Genomic DNA, 23253 nt, shown 5'->3' on the forward strand with positions numbered 1-23253 from the left:
AAATTAGGTAAGGTCCTCCTTATTGCTATGTTTATAATCAGACCAAAGCAGTGCAATTATAGGGTCCATTTGCAAAGGTTGCGTCCCTCTCCAGTGCTCATGCGATAGCACATACCTGTCGCACTACTAAATCGTCTACTGCTGAGACTAGTCAGGAGTTTTTGTTATCTTAATAGCATCATCTCTCAAGATGATATTATTGTAGCAGAAATAACTATTTGCTTATTCACAAAGAGTAGTTTGGAGTTGTTCGCAAAGGGTTTATTCAGGGACCGTGTAAGATTGACACCCAAGAAATGTGCATCAGTTCTCAGTGTGGTATAGACTGCTCTGTCTACACCACAGATGAGAAATGTTCTTATCATCCTATCTAATACTAGTAAATTGACCTGCTTTAATTTTATTTTGTTTTGCCCCAGAAAACACAAAATTGTGAGAGAAAATCCCAGATCTCACACTATTTTAGAAATTAATGCCACTGAAGTTAATAGTGTTGATCAAGTTGAAGTTAATAGTGTTGATCAAGTTAGCACAATGTCTCTATAGTGGTCTTGAAAATCTAGCAGGACTTGAAATTTAGACCTGTGATCCAAAGCTGAGCTACCACTGATTTAGATGTGCTGTGTTGGCCAAATCTTATGAGCCTGCTGTTCCTGGCTCATTATTTACAAAATGGAACTAATGCATTCATTCATTTATTTACTGAGCGTCTACTATGTGGGAGGCATTGTTTTAAGACTGGGGAAATAGTAATAAACAAAATTAATTCCCACTCACATGGAGCTTACATTCAAGTACAGAAAGACAAAGACTACATTTTGTCGGATGGCAAAAGTGCTATTGGAGAGGGAGATACTATTGTGTTCGGGTAGTCAAGGAAGGGTTCTGAATAGGTAACGTTTATGTGAAACTGAAGAGAAGTGAGAGTGAAAGCCATGTGTATATCAGGGCAAAGTATGTTTCAGGAAGAAGGGAGAGCACATGTAAAAAGCCTGAGAAAAGTAATCTCCTTTTTCACCTTCATTATGAAATTGCTGTGAGGATCAGATGAAATAATATATGTGACTTGTATATTGTTGAATATTTTTTTTATATTGTTGAATATTATGCTAATTTTCACTGCTGTTGTAGTCCATGTTTTTGCATAAAGCTTATTTTTGCAAGATAACTATTTTATGTTTTATTAAAAGGGAACAATTCTTAGAGGACATGCAGCAAATACCATAATCTTGAAGTTCACTGGTGAAAATACACTTCATTTCTATATTCAAAGAATTTATAAACTACTAGATGAAATCTGTATGAAAAAAGCAGAGTGTAAAAAATATTGCAAGACAAGTGTCAGGCTGATGCAGCAGTCTGCTGAACAACGTCTGAGATTCAAGAATTCAGATTCTATGACATAAGAGATAGATTTCGCTATTTAGGAACTCTCTTCTCTACATCATGTTTCCCTTTTCCCCTCTCCTTCGCTCTCTCTCTCTCTCTCTCTGTTTTTATTTCTTTCCTTCCTTGTTTTCCTGCCTTTTGCACACAGATCTTGAGGTGGCTTACAAGAAGAACACAAACAATAAATAGTGGTTAAGAAAGAGGAACTTACAACATTCACATGAATATAACTATGAACACATTTCTTAATGTTAAATTTAAACACTGTTAAATATTCCCATGACAAGCTAAGCAGCAGGGAAATTTTATAATTTCCTCAGATAAACAGGAGAAAAGATCACTCCTTGCTTCTGGTCCTCTGATATTGGAGGGGAACAGTTGGCTTGGGTATGGAAATACTCTTGACAAATATTTGTATTTGTTTCTATATACACACAGAACAAATATCCAAAAATTTTTGTGACATGAGGCAGGTTATATACAAACATGTAAACAACTAATTTTGAAAACGGAAAAACAGAATTCAAAGAATGTGCATAAAAGTGCACAATGAGATAGAATTCCATTGAGGGGCTGTTTAACTTTAGTTGAAATGCCCATTTCCAGAGTAAGTCACATAATATTTAGTCATGCATGTTTATAGATAGAGCAATTATTTATTTTAAATATCATTGAAAATTTTAAATATATTTCCCAGCTTCGACACCAACCCCTATCATGATGTGAAAGTCAGAAGCTTTTTTATAATGAGCTGTAGACAAAAGGTTCCATATTCTTTCATTTCTTCATTTATTTAGCCACCTTAAGCTCAAGATTTGCCATGCTTGAGCATCTGCTACATAGCTTTGGGGTCATTGCTTCATAGAGCCTGGGAAAAGAAGCAGGTTCTAGAGGTACAGAACACTGGGGCTTTAATTACTTTCGTTGGCAAAGAGAAAAGGATTTCTGCCTGAGTTCTCCCAGATTGCTTTTCTCAAGTTTACACCAAGTGCTACTTCCCATCCCCCCCAACCCACCAAATCTTTCCCAGGAGAATCATGATTGTTAAACGTGAACGTCTTAATAAGGCACACCTGGAGTGTTGCTACAAATCTAGAGATCCCAATTCAGGATGTCTGGGGAGCAGCCCAGAATCTGTATTTTCAATAAGGACCCAGGTGCTTCTAATGCAGATGGTCTGTGGACCACACTGTGAGAAACACTGTTTAGACAAATTTACTCAAAGGTAAGGAAATCTTTAAAGAAGCTGAATGTTATAATGAGAGACAAACGGTTGGCAGGTGGTTCTTCTTGAGCAGGAGGCTGGGGGCCCTGTAAAATTGGTGGGGGCAGGGAGAAATTATTTCAGCAGATAATTTAAAAATTCACTTTTAAATTTTTTTCCATCATAATAAATGTACATTTTAATTCCCATCACCTGTTTCACCCATCCTCTCTCACCCACCTCACCTCTGGTAACCATCAGTTTATTCTCTATAGTTAAGAGTCTGTTTCTTGGTTTGGCTCTCTCTTTTTTCTTTGCTCATTTGTTTTGTTTCTTAATTTCCACATAAGGGGGAAATCATATGGTATTTGTCTTTCTCTGACTGACTTATTTCACTTAGTGTTATGCTCTAGCTCCATCCATGTTGTTGCAAATGGCAAGATTTCACTCATTTTTATGGCTGAATAACATTCCACTGTATACATATACCACATCTTCTTTATCCATTCATCTATTTATGAACAACTGAACTGCTTGAGTTTGGCTATAGTAAATAATGCTGCAATAAACATAGGGGTGCACGTAGCCCTTTGAATTAATGTTTTTGTATTTTTCAGATAAATACCCAGTAGTATGATTCCTGGATTGTAGTATAGTTCTATTTTTAATTTTTTGATGAACCTCCATGCTGTCCTCCCTAGTGGCTGCACCAATTTGCATTCCCACCAACAGTGCAAGAGGATTTTTCTCCATGTCCTCACCAAAAGTTGTTATTCTTATGTTTTTGATTTTAGTCTTTCTGACAGGTGTGAGGTGATAGCTCATTGCAGTTTGGACTTGCATTTTCCTGATGATGAGTGAAGTTGAGCATCTTTTCATGTGTCTGTTGGCCATCTGGATGTCTTCTTCAGAGAAAAATGTCTGTTCATATCTTGTGCCCATTTTTAAAGCTGGATTTTTTGTGGGTTTTTTGGTGTTGACTTTTATACAGTTCTTTAAATGTTTTGGTTACTAACACTTTATCAGACATGTCATTTGCAAATATCTTCTTCCATTCCACAGGTTGCTTTTTTTGTTTTATTGATTATTTCCTTTGCTGTGTAGAAATCTTTTATTTTGATGTAGTCCCAATAGTTTATTTTTGCTTTTATTTCTTTTGCTTCAGGAGACATATTCAGAAAAATGTTGCTATGATCAGAGAACTTATTGCTTATATTCTCTTGTAGGGTTTTTATGGTTTCAGGTCTCACATTTAGGTTTCTAATCCACTTTGAGCTTGTCTTTGTGTTTGGTGTAAGAAAGTGGTCCAGTTTCATTCTTTTGCATGTAGCTGTCTGGTTTTCCCAACACTTTGTTGAAAAGACTATCTTTTCCCCTAAAGTCAGGAACAAGACAAGGATGGCCACTCTCACCACTTTTATTCAATTTAACACTGGAAATCCTAGTTACAGCAATCAGACAACATCATGAAATAAAAGGCATCCAAATTGGTAAGGAAGAAGTCAAACTTTCACTATTTGTAGATGACATGATACTGTATACAGAAAACCCCAAAACACTCCATCAGAAAGCTACTAGAACTGAGAAGTGCATTCAGTAAAGTCACAGGATACAAAAACCAATGTACAGAAATATGTTGTATTCTTTACACTAATAATGAAGTGGCAGAAACTGAAATTAAGGAAAAATCCCATTTACAGCACCCAAAACAATAGCATATCTATGAATAAACTTAACCAAAGAGGGGAAAGACCTGTACTCCAAAAACTGTAAAACACTGATGAAAGAAATGAAAGATGATGCAAAGAAAGACATTCCATGCTCATGGGTTGGAAGAAGAAATACTGTTAAAATGTCTATGCTACCCAAAACAATCTACTGATTTAATGCAATTTCCATCAAAAATACTAACAGCATTTTTTGCAGAACTAGAACAAACAGTCCTAAAATTTTTTTGGGAACCACGGAAGATCTTGAAGAGCCAAAGCAATCTTGAAAAACAAAAACAAAACCAGAAGTATCACAGTTTCAGATATCAAGTTATATTACAGAGTGGTATTAATTAAAACAATATGGACTGGCATAAAATTAGACACATAGATCAAAGGGATAGAACAGAAAACTCAGAAATAAACCCACGATTATATGGTCAATTAATCTTCAACAAAGGAAGAATGAATATTCAATGGGAAAAAGTCTTTTTAACAGATATTTTTAATAAAATCTTAAAGAATTATGAGTTGACTTAGTTAGCAGAAGCTACATGGGTATCAGAAAAAAAGGGTATTGATTGATCAGAATTAGAAGAGACTTGAAGGCAAGAGGGAGATTTTTTTTCCCAGGCAGATATGGGGTCCAGAGAAGGGACAATTACTAAGGAGGTTGTTCCAGTTACTATAGTTATAATACAACAACTATCTCAAAATTTAGTTTTTTTTAAAAAACAGCATCCATTTTATTGTGATCATGGATTAGGAATTTGGATAGGGTGCATGGGGACTAGCTTGTCTCTGTTTCAGGATGCCTGGGAGTTCAACTGGCAAGACTCAAAGGGTTAACTCAGCGGTTCGGTCTGGAATCATTGGCCGGGTCCTTCACTCCTGTGTGGCACTTGGTTTGCACCAATTTTAGGACTAAGACCACTAACCAGAATTCCCACATGTGGCTTTTCCTTGTAGCTGGGCTTCCTTTCAATATGGTGATCTCAGGGTATTTGGACTTCTTACATGGTGGTTCAGAGCTCCAAGTATGAATGCTCTAGTAAATAGGGTGGAAGTTGCATCATCATAAGGCTGTGAGCCAGTCTCAGAAGTCACACAGTGTCACTTCCACCATACTCCATTAGTTGAAGCAGTCAGAAACCCACGTTGATTCAAGAAGAGAATTAAACTTCATTTCCTATGAGTTAGTGACAAAGAAATATAGTAAAAGAGCACATGGTATGAGGAATATCATACTATCTTTGGAGAATAAAATCTGGCAGGACCTAGGGAACTGGGTAGCTGGAAGAATGGGAACAAAAATGGATAGATTAATAGTAGTAAGTTTATTCAGTGCAATACCAAATAGTAAAAATGAGTGAACCACAACTACACATATTAACACGGATGAAGCTTAGAAATACCGTGTGTTATTGAAAGTGCAAGTTGCAGTATACTTAATGGTATGCTACCATTTTTATAAAGTTCAAAATAGTTAAAGATAAGCAAGACATTTTTTATTATTTTAGGTTTACCTACATATGTGATATGACCCTAAAGAAAAAGCGAACCGATGAGAAAAGGGAAAATTTGGTGATAGTGGTGACTCTGAGGGTGATAGCTGGCAAGATAAAGGAATGGAACAGAATATACAGGCGGGGGATGCCTGGGTGGCTCAGCTGCTGAGTGTCTGCCTTCGGCCCAGGGCATGATCCTGGAGTCCCGGGATTGAGTCCCACATCAGGCTCCTGCATGGAGCCTGCTTCTCCTTCTGCCTGTGCCTGTGCCTTGTTCTCTCTCTCTCTGTCTCTGTCTCTCTTTCTCTCTCTCTCTGTCTCTCATGAATAATAAAATCTTTAAAAAGCCCCCAAAAGAATATACAGGCGGTTTCTAGGTCCTAATACTGCTCTACTTTTGAGATAGGGAGTGGTTTTGGGTGTTTGGCCCACCTTTTATTAATTTACTGTTAGTTTGTCCATGTTGGCTAGGTGGTTAATTTACATATTCATTCAAGAAATACATATTAAGAGCCTAATATGTGCCTGACATGTGTTAAACTATGAGAATAGAATGATAAAGAAGACAGTCATGCATGGTCCCTACATTTTCAGCAGGGGCTTGTGGTGAAAAAATACATAGTAGGGGAAGAAAGTAAACAGGACATGACTTACAGTAAAATAAGTCATCTCACGGGAGGACAGCAGCCGTGAGGGGCATATGAGTCAGGATAAATCTCTGTAAGGAAAGAACCATCTTCATGCAGACCTGAAAGATAAATAGACAGAAGCAAGAGCATGTGCAAGGAAGGGTTCAGCAGGGACAAGGACCTAACAAGTTTGTGGTATTGAATGAACATTAAGGATGAAGCAGGAAATAGGCAGAGATGAGCTTGGACAGTTAAGTAGGGCCTAGATCATGGAAGGTCTTGCAAACCATTCGCATTCTAAAAGACTCTTGGTTGCAGGGGCCTGGAGCATACCTTGACCAACTCAAATGGGAAGGTGATTTTTATCATAAATATGTCATACCATCTATGGAGCCCAAGGATAAGGGTGGGACCAGTTTACAGGGACATCTCAGACCAGGAACTGGAATGCACTCAAGGCATCAACACTCTCTTGTCTTAGTGCATCTTTTTGTATCTAACTTCTCTCTGCTGACACCTCTGATTCTAAGGGTCACGTAACAAAAAACATGACCACTGACTTTCTCAGTTCCAAGTCTTAAATACCCAGACAAAGAGACCTAGTAACTATGGCTAGTGTAATAATAATGCAGCTCTCATGGAAGCCATATAGACAGATGGGAGCAATTACTTGAGAAAGGATCCTCCAATGTCCTTAACCTCTGTTAAAAACTGATAATTTTCCTAAAGGTAAAAGCCATTTTAATAGGATGGCAATATAACATGATTTGCATATTAGGGAGATGAATTTGTCCAAAATTTGGAGAACTGTTTTGGATGGTGGTGATAAGGTCAAAGAGAGAATAATGAGTTGGTAGCTTGCCTCAGGTGAGAAAGAACGTGGTGTGGGTGGTGGCAGTGGGATTTTGAACACGTGGTGAATTTCTGTATACTTTATACTAGGCTTGAGAGTTTCAAACTGTCATTACAGCACTCTTCCAGAAAGTCTAGCACCCAAAGAGGGGTGGTAAATGTTTTAATGGCCAATAAAAGAATCTTCTCAAGGAGGGGAGTAAGTTCTTTTTCTCTTTGTGATTCCTACAGAATGGATATGATTCACTGAAGCTCACTGTTTTGAGCCCCCTTAATGTCTGCATCTATCCTTTTTGTTTTATTCTCATTGCCATAATGAGGGGATAGATCTAGGTTTAGGAAGTCCCATTTTGGAAAAAAAAATCAAACATTATACATACAAAATTAGACCAGGAAGTTAATTTGTATTTAGACTGGTAAAAGGAATCATAACTGATAAACACCACAAGCATTACAAAATCCATAAAAGTAACAGAACATTTTTATTAATTCACTACTTCCATACCTCCCCACAATTTTTTCCTCGTATATATATATTTTTTTGGCTACACACTTGCTGATCACCTCTTTAAAAGCTAAGGATTGTGTAATAATTTTTTAGAGAGACTAGAAAGACAATTCAGTCTTTTTCCAGCTTAGTGGATTGAAATTTTAAAAATTAATAATAGTTTAGTAAAGTTTCTGTCAGCATCACAGATCATTATTATAATGCCATGTAAATTGCTCTCAACTATAAACTAGTCTCAAACTTAATTGTTTTTAAATGAGTTGCTTTAGACTCTCTGTGAAGTGAGGCTACAAGTATATATGTGTTTTATAAACCTAAATGCTCTAAAAAATTTTACTTTGTACAATTCCATTTTATAAAGAAAAAAGTATAGAGTGTTTATAACACAGTTAAACAGTTATAATGCATATATTGCATTGTCGAATATATTCCCACAGGAGAAGACATCCCTTTTGATTAGTCATCAATAACCAAATCTTCCATGTCCAACTTTACATATCTGATAGTTGGTAGAATTTTCCACAGACTTGGCTTCTGGCTCCATACATTTCAAAATGTGTTTCTCCTCTACCACCCACACCTTTGGGGCGTAAGGTCTGAGGGCATATTATGTTGCAATACAAACTGTGGCCCTGCACCTTCATGTCAAGACTCTAGGTAAGATGGCACTGGGGCACAGGAGCATTTCTGAAACCATATCTGGGCAGGGAAAGATAGTAGTACACGGAAGTGAATGAAAACCACATAAATATACCTTATTAAACCCGAACTAAATCTCTCTCCAACTAAAATTCTTCTTAGTCCATTCCCATAATGCCCCATAGCCTCTCTAGAGCACAAGGAAAGGAAAGTGATATGGAAGGAAAGTAGAGGTGTGCTCTAGACTGAATGTTGGTAGCCCTGCCAATACATGCATGGGGGCCTGAAACTCTGATGGAATGGTATTAGGAGGGAGGGTCCTTGAGAGGTGATCAGCGTTAGTTGAGGTCATGAAGATAGTGATCTCATAATGAGGTCCTTATAAGTGTCTTTATAAGAAGAGGAAGAGACCTCTCTCTCCTCCCATGAGGACAAAGAAAGGCTATGTGTGTATAGAGCACCTCACATGGCTATGGGCAAACCAGGAAGAGGGCTCTCATTAAATTTGACCATGCTGGCACCCTGATCTCAGACTTCCAGCCTCCAGAACGGAGAAAAAAAAAATGCTTGTTATTTAAGCCACCTTGTCTGTAGTGTTTTCTTATAGCAGCCCATGGTGACTAAGGGTGGAAAGAGACAGTGATCTTAACCAATTAATATCTCATTTTTGCAAAGTTCACAAAACCATCTGACTGTGTGAGGTATTGTTAGGGTCTTTTCTGAGGCCTTAGATGAGGCTCAAGCAAGTGTGGTACCAAAAATTGAGCTTCATTAGCTTCAGGTAAATTCATCTTTGGCCACAATCCTAATTCTAGCCCTTAACACTTCATGCTCAGATCATCACATTAACCTTCCAATGAATTTCTCTGGATCAAGTCTCACCTGCTCCTCAAGCAGGTTCCATAACTACTGCAGTAATCTCTCCCAAATACCTTCTCTGCTTAAAGGCATCAGACATTCATGGAATAAAGACATTCATGGAATAAAGTCTAAATCCCTTAGACTGATAGTTGAGGTCTCTACAATAGGATTGCAATTTTTGTTTACAAATTTTTATCCTGTGGCTTTCTACACACACACACACACACACACACACACAGGCAATTATTAGGGGGTCTACTTAACAATAGGCATTTCCCCAAATGTCAATATTATATAAATGTTTATAACAACCCTGCACAATGTGTAAATGAAAGAACAGACCTCAGAGACAACAGCTGGAGTTGGAAGATAGCTCGGACTGACTCAGTTCTCCTGCTCTTTCTACTGTACTATGCGCCTCTAACTCAGTCCTTGACTCTCTGGGTGAATTTGGATATGATTAAACCTCCATTTAATCCATTCTCTCAGAAAACCTTTTCCAATTTACTCCCTCAAGGGCCCTTTCCTACTTTGAACCGCTACAGTATTTGGAATCTATATTATTCAGTGGGCATGTACACTCTATATGGCCTTGCATTTTTAACTTAATCCCCCTATATGTCCCAACTGCAGCTTGGCTGTAAGATCTTTGAAGGAGGAGAGAATAGTTGATGCTTTTGTGTATCCCTTGCAACACATGGCAAGACTCCCTACACCATTTAATAGATAATTCTAGAATGAATATATTTGTTCATCAGTGGGACCCACAAAATTAAGGTAAAAAAAGGGGAACAGCCAGCCATTGCCTCTCACTATTAATATCTCTACCCCATTATTAGATTATTAGGGGAAGGACAGTTGCCACTGGTGCTCAGTTTTAAACTCTTCTCAGGAGTACAGCTGCTGATTGACAAGACCTCAGAGAATATTAAAACAGCACAAGCACCAGTTGGCACTAGCTGACATAGCGATGCTATTCCCCAAAGCACTACTCTCAGAGGTGACTGGCACACCCATCAGCTTTCACAATGATGACAGAAAATAAAAGGGTTTGGTTCCCTAGGGATCTGAACACTTTAACTGGAGAAAAAGTTGACATTTCCTGAATCACCCTGACGCTTGTCTACTGTTCTCCAGTATAGTTATATTTACCTTTCTATCATATTTATTGTTGGTCTTTATTTTTTGTAAGAACTACAACATTTGATTTTTAAGTTTTACTTACTATTTTCAACTTTGTGTCATAGAACATTTAAAATATATATGGGGGTACCAGGTGGTTCAGTAGGTTGAGCCTCCAGTTCCTGGTTTTGGCTCAGGTTGTGATCTCAAGGTTGTGAGGTTAAGCCTTATGTCAGGCTCTGTGCTCAGCAAGGAGTCTGCTTGAGTTTCTTTCTCTCTCTACCTCTGCCCCTCCCCTGCTAAAATAAATAAATAAACCTCTAAAAAATAAAATATATACAAAAGTAGACAAAATAATTGGACTGATCCCCATATAAGCATCACAAAGCTCCTAAAATTAACATTCCAGGGCCAACCTTGTTTCATTTCTCCTTCAACTCAGGATTTTTTTTGAAGCACATCCCAGAAATCATATTATTTCATCCTTTACTCTTTTTAAAAATATGACAAAGTAAGTGTCTTGACAAAAGAAGCTCAATATGGGAAAATTTAGTGATAACACTTTTAACATGACAAATTTTTAGAATCAGGATATTTGATTTATATTTTATTTAATTTTACAAAAAATGCTTATGTAAAATATCTCTTTATTTAAAAAATCCTGAATATAGAAATCCCGAGTAATAGCAAAAAGATAAAAATTAATCTTGTTCATCTTGTTCAAATTTTGGGAGCTAGCTAGCAGGAATAAGTAAAATGTCCAACCAGTATAAATGTTAATCTGTTGTTTCAGCTGGAAAATGTTTTGAACCTGTTTACCTCATTCATATATTTCTTTCATGAGAAAGAAATTCATGAGAGAGAGAGAGAGAGAGAGAGGCAGAGACACAGGCAGAGGGAGAAGCAGGCTCCATGCAGGGAGACTGACGTGGGACTCAATCCCGGGTCTCCAGGAGCACGACCCGGGCTGAAGGCAGGTGCTCAACCACTGAGCCACCCAGGGATCCCCCTCATTCATATATTTCTATTCTGCCAATCCAATTCCTTAACAAAACATCTATAAAATTTGTTTGACTTCTGAGTGGTCACTGAGTCATTGAGGCTTCCTCAGGGGGGCGTTTTGCAGCACTGATTGGAAACAATAGTCATACAAAATGGGGAAGAGTGTGTTGGTGGCAAAAGTCCCATCTCTTCCCTCTTCAGCTCTCTTGATGTTAGTTTTCCTCTTGCCATGAAAGAGAGTGGAGGCTTGTTTGGACACTCCCAATAAAGTTAGAATGCAGGGCAGGTGAAAAAAGTAAAACAGACAATTTAAAAGACATTTAAAGAGCCTATAATGAAATTCATTCAACTTCTTAATCTTTTTAGTTTCTGATGTCTCTCATTGTCTCTTAGAAGGATTCATGCTCTCCTCCTGGTTGCTATGATGAGACACATGTGGAACTTTTCATTTTCCTGGATTGTGTAGACTTTAGCTGTCATCTTTACTGAATAAGCCAGCCTACAAGACAGCTAAGTTCAGGCCTTTTGTTATTTTTATTTTTTGTAATAGTAAGAAAAAAAATGACTGATGTAAAAAGAGGAATGCATTTCTAAACTCTGCTGAGGGGAGAGTCTCTGTAGAAGGGGTAAATGATGAGGGAACTAGAAATGCTAGTCTGGGGGAAGGTGTAGAGGTCTCTAAATCTGAGAAGGGGGACAAATGGATAGTTTAGAGGCTTAAAGGTAGTAGAAATCTCTGCACTGTTCCCTTTCTGTCATTACTCTTAAGAGGCAGGACCCCAGGTGTCAGGCTTTCAATCTCAGCAAATCCCTACCCTGCATCTCAGCGCTGGAGCCACTGTGTGATTTGGACAATAAACAGAGACAATGACCAGTGTGGGCTGAAAAAGAGTGCATTTCTCAACCACCTAAGACCTTCAGAATTTACACTGAATCTGGACAAAGGGGGGTAATAGTGCCCAAATAGTAGCCCAAATCAATTTTCCTATAGCCTGTTGATTAAACATTATTTACAAAAATAACAAATGTGCCATTTCTTAAACGTGAGATGTGAAGTAAAATTCATGACAGCTGTGTTTTATATTTTGCCTAATTTTGTTTTAAATTTGTATTTATTTATGATAGTCACAGAGAGAGAGAGAGGCAGAGACAAAGGCAGAGGGAGAAGCAGGCTCCATGCACCGGGAGCCCTACGTGGGATTCGATCCCAGGTCTCCAGGATCGCGCCCTGGGCCAAAGGCAGGCGCTAAACCGCTACGCCACCCAGGGATCCCTATATTTTGTCTAATTTACTTTCTCAGAGGACTTGAAAGAATCCTCAGAAAAATTTTGGGAAGTTTCTTTTAATGGGATTATTATATTTATGATTTTGAAGTTTTTCTTTCATGTTATAGACTGAACTGTGTCCTGTCTCCCACCCACACTCAAATCCATATGTTGAAGCTCCAGAGTCCCAATGTGATTGTACTTGGAGACAGAACCTTTAAAGAGAAAATTAAAGGTAAGTGAGGTCATAAGGGTGAGGTCCTATTTCAGTAGGACTGATGTCTTTATGAGAAGAGAGAAAGACACCAGGACTATGCACAGAGAAAAGGCCATATGAGGACACAGCATGAAGGCAGCCATCTACAAGCCAAGGAAAGAGGCCTCAGGAGAACCAACCCTGCTGACACTTTGGTCTTGGACTTCAGCCACCAGAATTATGAGACAATACATTTCTGTTATTTAAGCCAATTTTAAGTTTGTGGTATTTTGTTACAGCAGCCCATAGTTAATAGTTTCATATATAGGTCCTTATTCTCAGAGAAAATCTATGATATTTTACCCTAGTAGAAATCCTACTGTCAGGTGGCATTGGTTTACACTCTACTGGAAAAAATGCTTCACTTTCTGAAAAAAGTGCTGCAAGGGGCTACAGAACATACTGTATTTTCCATTGAGCAAATACACAGAAAGTGAATGCTCCCCACACAGTGACTAAAACAAGAAGACAATATGTGCAGGTGCCAGGGAAGGTACCACTATGTTAAATTTCACCATAAATACTTGCCTCAGATACTGTGGTAATGCTAACAGCACGTTAACCTTTGTCAGGGTGAAGTTGTTGAATACATGTTAGTTAACTGATGAGATGATATTAACTGATAAAAATTACTTTCTTACTCCCATATTTGCCTGTACACCACCATTACAATTCCTCTTAAAATCTTTAAAGATTGAGAGTCAATCTACTTATGATTTTATAGGCCTATAAAATTGCTAGTTAAATTTCATATGTACTATCCAAAAAGAGAGGGAACAGGAAAAATACAAGGATAAGGAATACCTATTGCTAAACTACCATAAGTTTCTAGAAGTCAAGGATATATCATTGTAACCTTGAGATCCTCAAACATGCCATTTTACATACGGCTGGCATTTATTACCGGTTTAGTGCATGTGACTTTGAGAGAAAAGCGTACAACTAATATGGCTGTAGAATAAAGAATAAATCTTGCATATAACATGCAAAATTCTCTTCCTTACTTTACAATTATATACTGCATGCACGTGAAAATATGCAAGTAGGTTTTAACTGGGTCAATAAACTGACACAAATGTAGGTATTCCTGAATTTTTAGATATTTCCAAATACCTATGGTATTAAGTATTATTAAAAACAAACAAATAGACTGTCTTAACTGGTCACTTTTTATTTGGTTGGCTTCTCCCTCCATCACTTTCTTGAGGTATAACTGACAAATAAAATTGCAGGATATTTAGTGTACATGAAGATTTGATATACACATACACTGTGAAAGGATTTCCACAATTGTGTTAATTATCACATCCCATCACCTCACATATTTACTTTTTTTGGGGGGGGGGTTTCTTTTTTGTAAAAAAATAAAAACATTTTTCTAAAGGGAAACTTTCTTACACTGTTGGTGGGAAATGCGAACTGATGCAGGCACCTTGGAAGATAGTATGGAAGGTCCTCAAAAAAGTTAAAAATAGAGCTACCCTACAACCCAGCAATTGCACTAGTAGGTATTTATCCAAAGGATACAAACATAGTGTTTCAAAGGGGCACCTTGCACCCCAATGTTAGAGCAGCAATGTCCACCTTAGCCAAAATATAGAAAGAGCCCGGATGTCCATCAACAGATGAAGATGTGGTATGTATATACAAAAGAATATTAGTCAGCCATCAGAAAGAATGAAATCTTGCCATGTGCAGTGGCATGGATGGAACTAGAGGTTATTATGCTAAGTGAAGTCAGTCAGAGAAAGACAAATATCATATTATTTCATTCATCTGTGGCATTTAAGAAACAAAACAAATAAACACAGTGGAAGAGAAGAAAAAATAAAATAAGATGAATATCGAGAGGGAGGCAAACCATAAAAGATGCTAGACTGTAGAAAACAAACTGAGGGTTGCTGGAGGGGAGATGAGTGGCAGGATGGGGTAATTGGGTGATGGGCATTAAGGAAGGCACTTGATGTAATGAATCACTAAATTCTACCTCTGAAATTAATACAAAAAAGTAAAGAAAAAACTTCCCCCCTTATTTAAGAACAAATGCTAGCAAAGATAAATAGTGTCTAAATTCTCTAAATATATCAACTCAGTAATATGACCATTTGATTTGCAATTTGTCATACATTAGTATGTATCATTACATTAGTAGCACATATCATATATTAAAACAACAAGGAAACCATTATTTCTAGATCCCAGGTAAACCCAGGATTCTCCCAGGAGTCAGTGGGAGAAGTACAAAAGTACAAAATCAGGTACAAAAGTACCTGATTCTATGTCTGCAAAACCAAATGCAGGATAAAGTTCCCTTCGTTGATCTATCACTTCACCTCTAAGTATTCCCTGTGACAATTAGAAGACAGGAGAGGGAGAGAAGGACCTGAGTGACCAGGGATGTGGGAGTGACCTACCTGTGCTGCTACATGCATAAGCCCAGTGTGACTGTGTTGGCTGCAGTTTAGCTGCCCTCTCTGCAGGCCCTGCAGCCTAATCATAACAATAGCAGTGACATCAGAAAGCATTTACTCAGTGTAGACAAAACATATAAGTTTGTGCTAGGTGGTTCCATTTGTTATGTTTAATCTTACCAAAAACTCATGGCAAAAACAAAGTTTAACTTGGTTTCTACTCACAGGGAGAAGTCTAATGTCACAAGCAGTGCTAGAATAGAACTGTGCCCATGCTATGGATCAATTTAACCAGTATCTAAAAAGGCTTTCTTGAGGTGGTTCTTTGGAACTGGACATTAAATGATGGATCTAAATTTGCCAGGAGAAGAAGGTGCTGGGCGCTCAAGACAGAGAGAACCAACCTTGAAAAGCATTTGGACATGATACAGCATGACACATTTGGGGAACACTTCAAACAAACCTCAGAGTTTACCAGAACCCCAGAACATTTCTCTTTCTCTTTGAAAAGAGAAAACAAAAGTAAACAAACACCCCAGTGGCATAGTGGTTGTTTTTTATTGAGCCTTTTCTGTTGGCTATTTGACTTGGTATTATCTTTGCAAGAGCCCTACTAGACCTTCTATTTTATAGAACTGTTGGTGGGTGTAATTTTCATATTCTACCCTAGAAAATCTCAATTAAGGTTTTTATAAACTTGGAGGCCTTATTCAAAAGGCTATTGTATTTTATATTTTCAAAATAAATATTTATACTTGAAACTAAATTAGAGATGTTTTTATATTTACATAAAGCTATTTTATTTTCATTTTGTAATTTGCTTAAGCTCTAAAGGATAGTGAACATTGGTCTCTAATCAACTTTCTCATTTTTAAGACAACATGCAAAATGAGGCAATAATTTGAGTTTGGACAATGAAAGGAAAATTTGCCATAGATGTAGTCATGAATTACTGGTTTTCTTTTCTACATTTAACAGAGATAGCAGCATCCAGCTTTAAACTTCTAAATAATATTAGGACACCCTAAGTAATGAATTGCATTTAAGAGAGAATGTGACCTATGACTCATAAATGAAATCAATAATTTTACTATTGTTTATTAGAAAAAAGTCCACCTTCCTCTTAACTTTCAACATGAAGAAGACAAGTCTGAAAATTTTTATGTGAAGCCTTAATGTCCCAAACAAAGGTATAGGCTGGCAATGGACTAAACAGAGAAGTAGTAGAGAATTTTGGTTTCTTCTGCATGCAATGTGAGCATATTTACTTGTCTTAGACTGAAGCAATGTGGTGCATTTTTTTCTGAAATAGCTGGTGTTGGGGGGCACATGTCCCCTTAAGAGGTTGCAGTTTTAATTAATTGCATGGATGATATTTTGCCCACAGGATGCTGCATTTTTGAATCTTTCTCTCTGTCCCTTAGTGTATTTCTCATCCCTGGAAGACTGCCTGCAAAGAAGGGCATCATAGGAACTACAGCAGCCTATACTTCCACAGTTCTGTTTCATGAAAAGGGTCAAGGTCAGTTTCTGGCTATAAAATGTAGAAGCTCACCTCTAAACCAAGAGGAAATACCAGCTTTATAATTTGTCAAGGAATTCTAATCTTAATATTTCAGAGATGTACATGCTCGATAAACTATTAAACATCAACTAGGTCATCCTAGGTAACCACTTTGCATATTTCTACAGTGCAATGTACTTTAGAAGTTTTGGAATCAATGGAAAGAAAAGATTAGAATCAAGTAGAATTTCATATTGCATCTCAGAACTCAAAATTCATGTTGTTCAGTAGTAGGTAAACTTGGCACATATCTTCTAGTTTAATAAAGGCTTAAAAATGTAGCAAGACTATTAGTTTAAATAAACTTTTACATAAATACGGTTACCTAGGAATGCTCAAAAGATCAATGTTTAATTTTCTTGGCTCCCTCAGTGTCTGCCTTTGCACAGTTTATTTGCTCCTCCAACTATACAAGTTGCAGAATGTATAAATCATGCTATGGCTTTTTTTTTCTGGGGAAACTAAGTCATTTCCAGGCTCACAACATGAGTTGAATTATATAGATTCTCTGGTTTCAAGCACCAGAATACTCTCCCTGTTATATGTGGTCACGTGATTCATTATTACAGAGCTTCCCAAACACTTTTGGTCATGACACACCAAAAATTGTCTTAGTCACATGGCAAACTGGAGTAAATGGAAGAGGGTACTCCCAGTGATGGGGCCAGGGGTTCCAGCTTCCCCTGTCTCCTCTCCACAAGCCTGAGAGAGAAGTGTCTTAACATCTTGGTACACTTACAATCTATTCACAGGCACACAAATCAATTTATTTAGAGCTATTTTAATAGCTCATCTAAGAAGTCCAAATACTCATCACCGTCGATTATCACATTTTAGATTTGAATGGGGCCTAAGAAAATTTTTAGACTGACCATTCAACTCACATAGAAGACAACCACAGAGGAAAGCAATAGCATGATAGAGTCAGGGAAGAAGGGATTTTAGAAAGAGAACTAGGTCTGAATCTTAGAGGGGCTACTGTTGAGTATGTTTGTAATCTTAGGCATGCTACTAAGCCACTCAGAGTCTCCATGTCTTCATCTGCAAAGTAAGGATAATTTTAATTACCTTGCTATAATATTTTAAGATTAGAAATAGCGTATGTGAATTACATACCTAACATGGTACGTGACACATAATTAATTGCTAATTTCCTAAGTGACTTTTCTAGTTTATGGGGCAAGATATAGAGCCTGAATTGAAATTCCATACCTCACTTCCAGCTTGGTGCATTGTTCATACATTGTGGTGTCCCAGATATTTCAAAATATTTTGACCCCTTATGGTAAGGACTGGAGGTGTGCCCCCCAAATTCACATGTTGAAACCTTAACCCCCAATGTGATGGTATTAGGAGGCAGGGCTTTTAGGAAGCAATTAAGTTAGGTAAGGTCACAAGGGTAGAGCCCACATAGTAGGATTAGTGTCCTGACAAGAAGAGCTCTCTCTTCATGTGCAAAGATGCAGCAAGGAAGTGGCCAACTGCAAACCGGGAAGGGGGCTCTCACCAGACAGCAGATCTGCTTGTACCCTGATCTTGGACTTCATAGCCTCCAGAACTGTGAGAAATAAATGTTTGCTGTTCAAGTTGCCCAGTGTATGATATTTTGCTCTAGCAGCCCAAACCGATTAAAATACTTTACTTTCATTACTTGGGCTCACTAATGTAGCTCATCAGTTTGGTGTTACCAACCCCCACTTTATCCTACAAAGTAAGCCTGGGGGGAAAGAGATCCTTTGGTAATAATCCTAAAAGCAACCAATATTTGGGGAGCATTTACAGTTTTCAGTGCTTTTTTCAGACTTGGAGCTTCTGAATAACCTTGGGAAACTGTAACAGTCCATGTTTTCACTACCCTTGATGTACAGATGAGGCAACCTCAGTCAAAGAAACTAAATATGGTTGAGGCCTATCACCCCCGCATGACAGGACATGAACAGAGTCTGTCCTGGACCATTGTATTTCCACTGCTTTGCTTCACTGCTGGATTTGTAGCAAACTGCAGATGAATGTGTTGATGGTTCAGACCCCTAACCACATAACAGTGGATCAGTACATAGTGATGAGAGAGGGGGGAATAAGATATGCACTGGGGGTGGAGAAGGCAGGTCTGAAGGAGGAAGGGGACACAAGAGGACACTTCTAGCTTTGCTAGAAGCTAAGAAGTGGGTGAGGCTAAGGCTTCTCCAGATGTCTTCAAGCCATTAGGATAATTTCAATTTGCTAAAAGAGTACATTATTTGAGGCCTCTGTACAGTGGCAAGATGCCACCTAATGGTACCACACCTTGCCTTAGGCACAGACTGAGTTTTTCTGGTATTCTGATAAGATGAGGGAGTATTTTACCAAGCATTATTTTACTCTTTTAAAAAAGATTTATTTATTTAGGAGAGGGAGAGAGAGAGAGCCAAGTGAGTGGAGGGGACTAGCAAAGAGAGAGGGAAGGATCTCAAGCAGACTCCCTGCTGAGCATGAAGTTCACAGACCCTGAGATCATGACCTAAGCCAAAATCAACAGTCAGATGCTTAACCAGCTCAGCCTCCCAGATGCTCCTATTTTACTCTTAATTAAACTTTAAAAAATTGAAGCGATACATCAAAAACAAATTGAAATAATTTAATTCAACCAATATTCATGACAATATAAATTGGTATATACTGCAGTCACTTGGAGAACTGATTCATCATGCACAATTTCTAAGTTTATTTACCTGGTTTCAAAGACAGAGAAGGTATAAAAATATAAGAAGTTAAGATTAATATTAAGAGATAGTAACTTATCCATATATATTTAACTTTGTGGGGAATAGAAAAAGATATGCTGAATTGTGCCAAATGTATGTGCAGTTAAAAATAGAGGACAGATCCAGTGAAATCTGATCTTAAATCCTTCAGCAGGAATTGGTACAGATCCTCATTTCTCTGAAGAGCACTAATTTTTGACTCTTCAGCAAACCACTTGCTCTTTCTAGACTAATTTTTCTCATTTATGAGAGGTTGCACTAGGCATTGGCTAAGCTTTTCATTTTAAACTTACTTTAATAGATGATCTGGGTATTAAATAGTAAAGATAACTTCAATTTATGGAACATATAATAAATATCAGATATTCTGCTGGACTTTGTGCATGTGTGTGTGTGTGTGTGTGTGCAATATCTGTAATCTGTACTACAGTCAAGCAAAGTGAGCATAAGTCTCATTTTATATAAAGGGAAACTGAGGCTCATTTCATTTGGTGATTAGCTTAAATTAGAATCCAACCTTGTTTACCTATAAAGCCTACACTCCTTCTTCACCATATACATTCTGAAGATGTGTAGAGATGTTTGATATTCAAGAAGCCGGTTTGAATATACAGTCTAATCACTCACTTGTTCTACAAATCTTTATTGGACTTTTATTATGTTCCAGGTACTCTGATAAGAGCTGAGTCTACATTGATGAATACAACCAATAAGGGACCCCTACCCATGAGGAGTTTCACTGTCTTATAGAAGAGTCTGTTACTTAACTATTCCAGCAAGGAGAAAAACATAAATGGTTGTTATTGGTAGGTGCTATTTTAAGTCTCCAAATGCTTTAAGAAAAAGAAAAATAATAATTATAAAAAGAATATAATGCAGCCATTTTGATTCTTGCATTTTGTCTCTAAGGTAACAAAGGTTTTTTTTGTGTGTTTTTAAATTTTATGCATTTACATATTAATTTTTGTTTTAGGTTTTTTATTTAAATTTTATTTAGTTAACATGTAGTCTCACCTTAGTTTCAGGAGTAGAGTTTAGTGATTCATCACTAACAGAAAATAACCAGTGCTTATCACAAGTGCCCTCCTCAATACCCATCACCCACTTAACCCATCCTTCAGCCCACCTTCCCTCCAGCAATGTTCAGTGTATTCTCTATGGATAAGAGTTTGTTTTATGGTTTGCTTCTCTCCCCCACCCCGTTCATCCTTTTGTTTCTTTTTCTTTTTTTTTTTAATTTTTATTTATTTATGATAGTCACAGAGAGAGAGAGAGAGAGAGAGAGAGGCAGAGGGAGAAGCAGGCTCCATGCACCAGGAGCCCGACGTGGGATTCGATCCCGGGTCTCCAGGATCGCGCCCTGGGCCAAAGGCAGGCGCCAAACTGCTGCACCACCCAGGGATCCCTTGTTTCTTAAATTCCACATTTGAGTGAAATCATATGGTATTTGTATTTCCATAATTGATTTATTTTGCTTAGCATTATACTCTCTAGCTCCATCCATGTTGTTGCAAATGGCAAGATTTAATTCTTTTTTATGGCTGAGTAATATTCCACCACACACACACACATGCACACACAAATACGTATATATATATCATAACTTCTTTATCCACATATCAGTCAATGTACATTTGGACTCTTTCCATAATTTGGCTATTGATAATGCTATCATAAATATCAGGGTGCATGTGTCCTTTCGAATCAGTATTTTTGTATCCTTTGGGTAAATAAATACCTAGTAGTGCTCAACTCTTTTGAAAGACAGTGATAAAGTCATCCCTCCTTAGGCAAATATATACACTAAATTTTTCTGAAGGCTCATCATAGGTAGTCTCTCTAACTCCACTTCTTAAGAAACAGAGTCTCTGACTACATCTAGAGTTAAAAATAATTAAGAGTATTTCCACTTGTGCAAGAAGCCATTTAAAACATACAGATAGCATGAAAGGCACATGCACACTATTTCTAGAAATTGACTTTTTTCTTAACATTTCTAACGTTAATATTAATTAGCAGAGAATTAAACATAATCTCTGAGTGTTTATTAGCTTTGGGAAATACAAACTAATTAAGAGTAACTAATGTATATCTAATTAATTAAAACTTACGGTCCCTTCTCAATGTGTTTTCTTTTGTTTCAAAATGTAACAGAATCTACTGTTCATTGTATTAGGTATGGACTAATGAGATTTGTGGTATTTAATCTATTCTTGATTTCATCTCCCTGTCAACCTCTCTGCCTTACTCCTGCTAAATTTGGTTGTATATTGAATCTAATAGTCTCTGCACTTTCTCCCCATTCATTACTAACCCCAATCTGGCTTCAATGCACCTGTTCCTATTATAAGTGAATCTCAAAGTGAAAGATAATCATATTCAATTTCCACTCTTCCTGAGAGTGAAAATCTTTCAGTCAAGTGGAGAGAACTTCATTGTGGAATTTTTGGTATCCTTTAAATGGGGCTTAGTGTAACTAGACTTGCCCAGATGTGCCTGAGAAAGAGTGTCAAAAGGAAAAGATCAAAATAAAGGCACTAATGAAGCCAAGAATAGTTGTCTATTGTTCTTGACTCAGATCATTTTTTAAAAATGAAATGCTTGACTGACACAGATTCAAATGCTTGCCTTTCTTGACAAAGGCTAACTCAATGTGTTGACATAATTGTGCAAAAGTGCCTCACTAAAGTGCCAAATAAAACAAGACATAAGCTCCAATAGATGTTGCATTGACAAATACAATTAAATATTTCTTAAGATTTTGCAGATAATACAAATTATTCCTAAGAGATTTAGAAATTCAAACACCCAAGAGAAATCTTGCCTTCACTTCTTTTGATATTTTCCAGTTTTAACTGTCTTTGGATATCATCTATTGTGGTATTATCAATGTTTTTATTATTTACTCAATTCTTATTGACATCTTTATTCCTGCAACACCCTGTTTTCCTTATACCCTGAGGCCTGCAGGAATGGAAGGAAGCTTTGTTATGTTCAGACTTTGTTAAAGGGAAAGGTCATTTAAATAAAACTTTCAATAGCCCAAGTTCCTGACTTGTAAGTTGGGGGTTATTCTGCCAACTTTCTCCGAGTATATAAAGTAACTTCAGAGCATAGAGACTATTGTCGTTACATTAAAATAGATGACTCATGCTGTGTGTATTTCCAGGATGAAGAGTTAGTTCCTCCTGCATTTCTTTCCATGTGGCCAGAGCAGAGGGTCCTCCTCCCAATCCTCCCAGACTTCAAAGGAAATATTATATTCCTGTTTCCTTCTAGTGTTGATATAGGGATGGAATTAGAGAGTTTAGGCAGACAACATCTCTCCTTTCTAGAAATATCTATATGTAAGTAGTATATACAGAAATTTATCTAGATGTCTGTGCATAGAAACATATGGAGAAATTTATCTCGAAATATATATATTTTGAAAAAAATACAGCAGTGATCCAGTTTAGTTTACACTGTAGAGGAAAGAATGCTGAACTCTGAGTTAGAAAATCTGCATAGTTACTAGTCATGGGCCCTTAAGCAACACATGAAACATCTCTAGATCCAGATTAGTTTACTCAATGGTACACAAATGATA

The 23253-nt window shown here is 37.3% G+C and overlaps 2 long non-coding RNA genes across 4 annotated transcripts in view; one reads left to right on the forward strand and one right to left on the reverse strand.

Annotated features, from left to right (window-relative positions):
* The window catches only part of LOC140603060 (uncharacterized), a 97002-nt gene that overhangs the window by 34886 nt on the left and 38863 nt on the right, over positions 1 to 23253 (forward strand). For all 3 annotated transcript variants that reach the window (XR_012006115.1, XR_012006114.1, XR_012006113.1), the window contains exons 2-4: positions 12818 to 12924; positions 16781 to 16878; positions 20332 to 20470. This is a non-coding gene — a long non-coding RNA (uncharacterized lncRNA). The remainder of the gene's footprint in view (positions 1 to 12817; positions 12925 to 16780; positions 16879 to 20331; positions 20471 to 23253) is intronic.
* Positions 3997 to 23253, reverse strand: part of LOC140603062 (uncharacterized) — a 155823-nt gene continuing 136566 nt past the window's right edge. The window contains exons 3-4 of the long non-coding RNA XR_012006117.1: positions 6465 to 6558; positions 3997 to 5595 (exon numbers count right to left, since the gene is read on the reverse strand). This is a non-coding gene — a long non-coding RNA (uncharacterized lncRNA). The remainder of the gene's footprint in view (positions 5596 to 6464; positions 6559 to 23253) is intronic.

Source organism: Canis lupus, chromosome 13, assembly GCF_048164855.1.
Source record: "Canis lupus baileyi chromosome 13, mCanLup2.hap1, whole genome shotgun sequence".
NCBI lineage: Eukaryota > Metazoa > Chordata > Mammalia > Carnivora > Canidae > Canis > Canis lupus.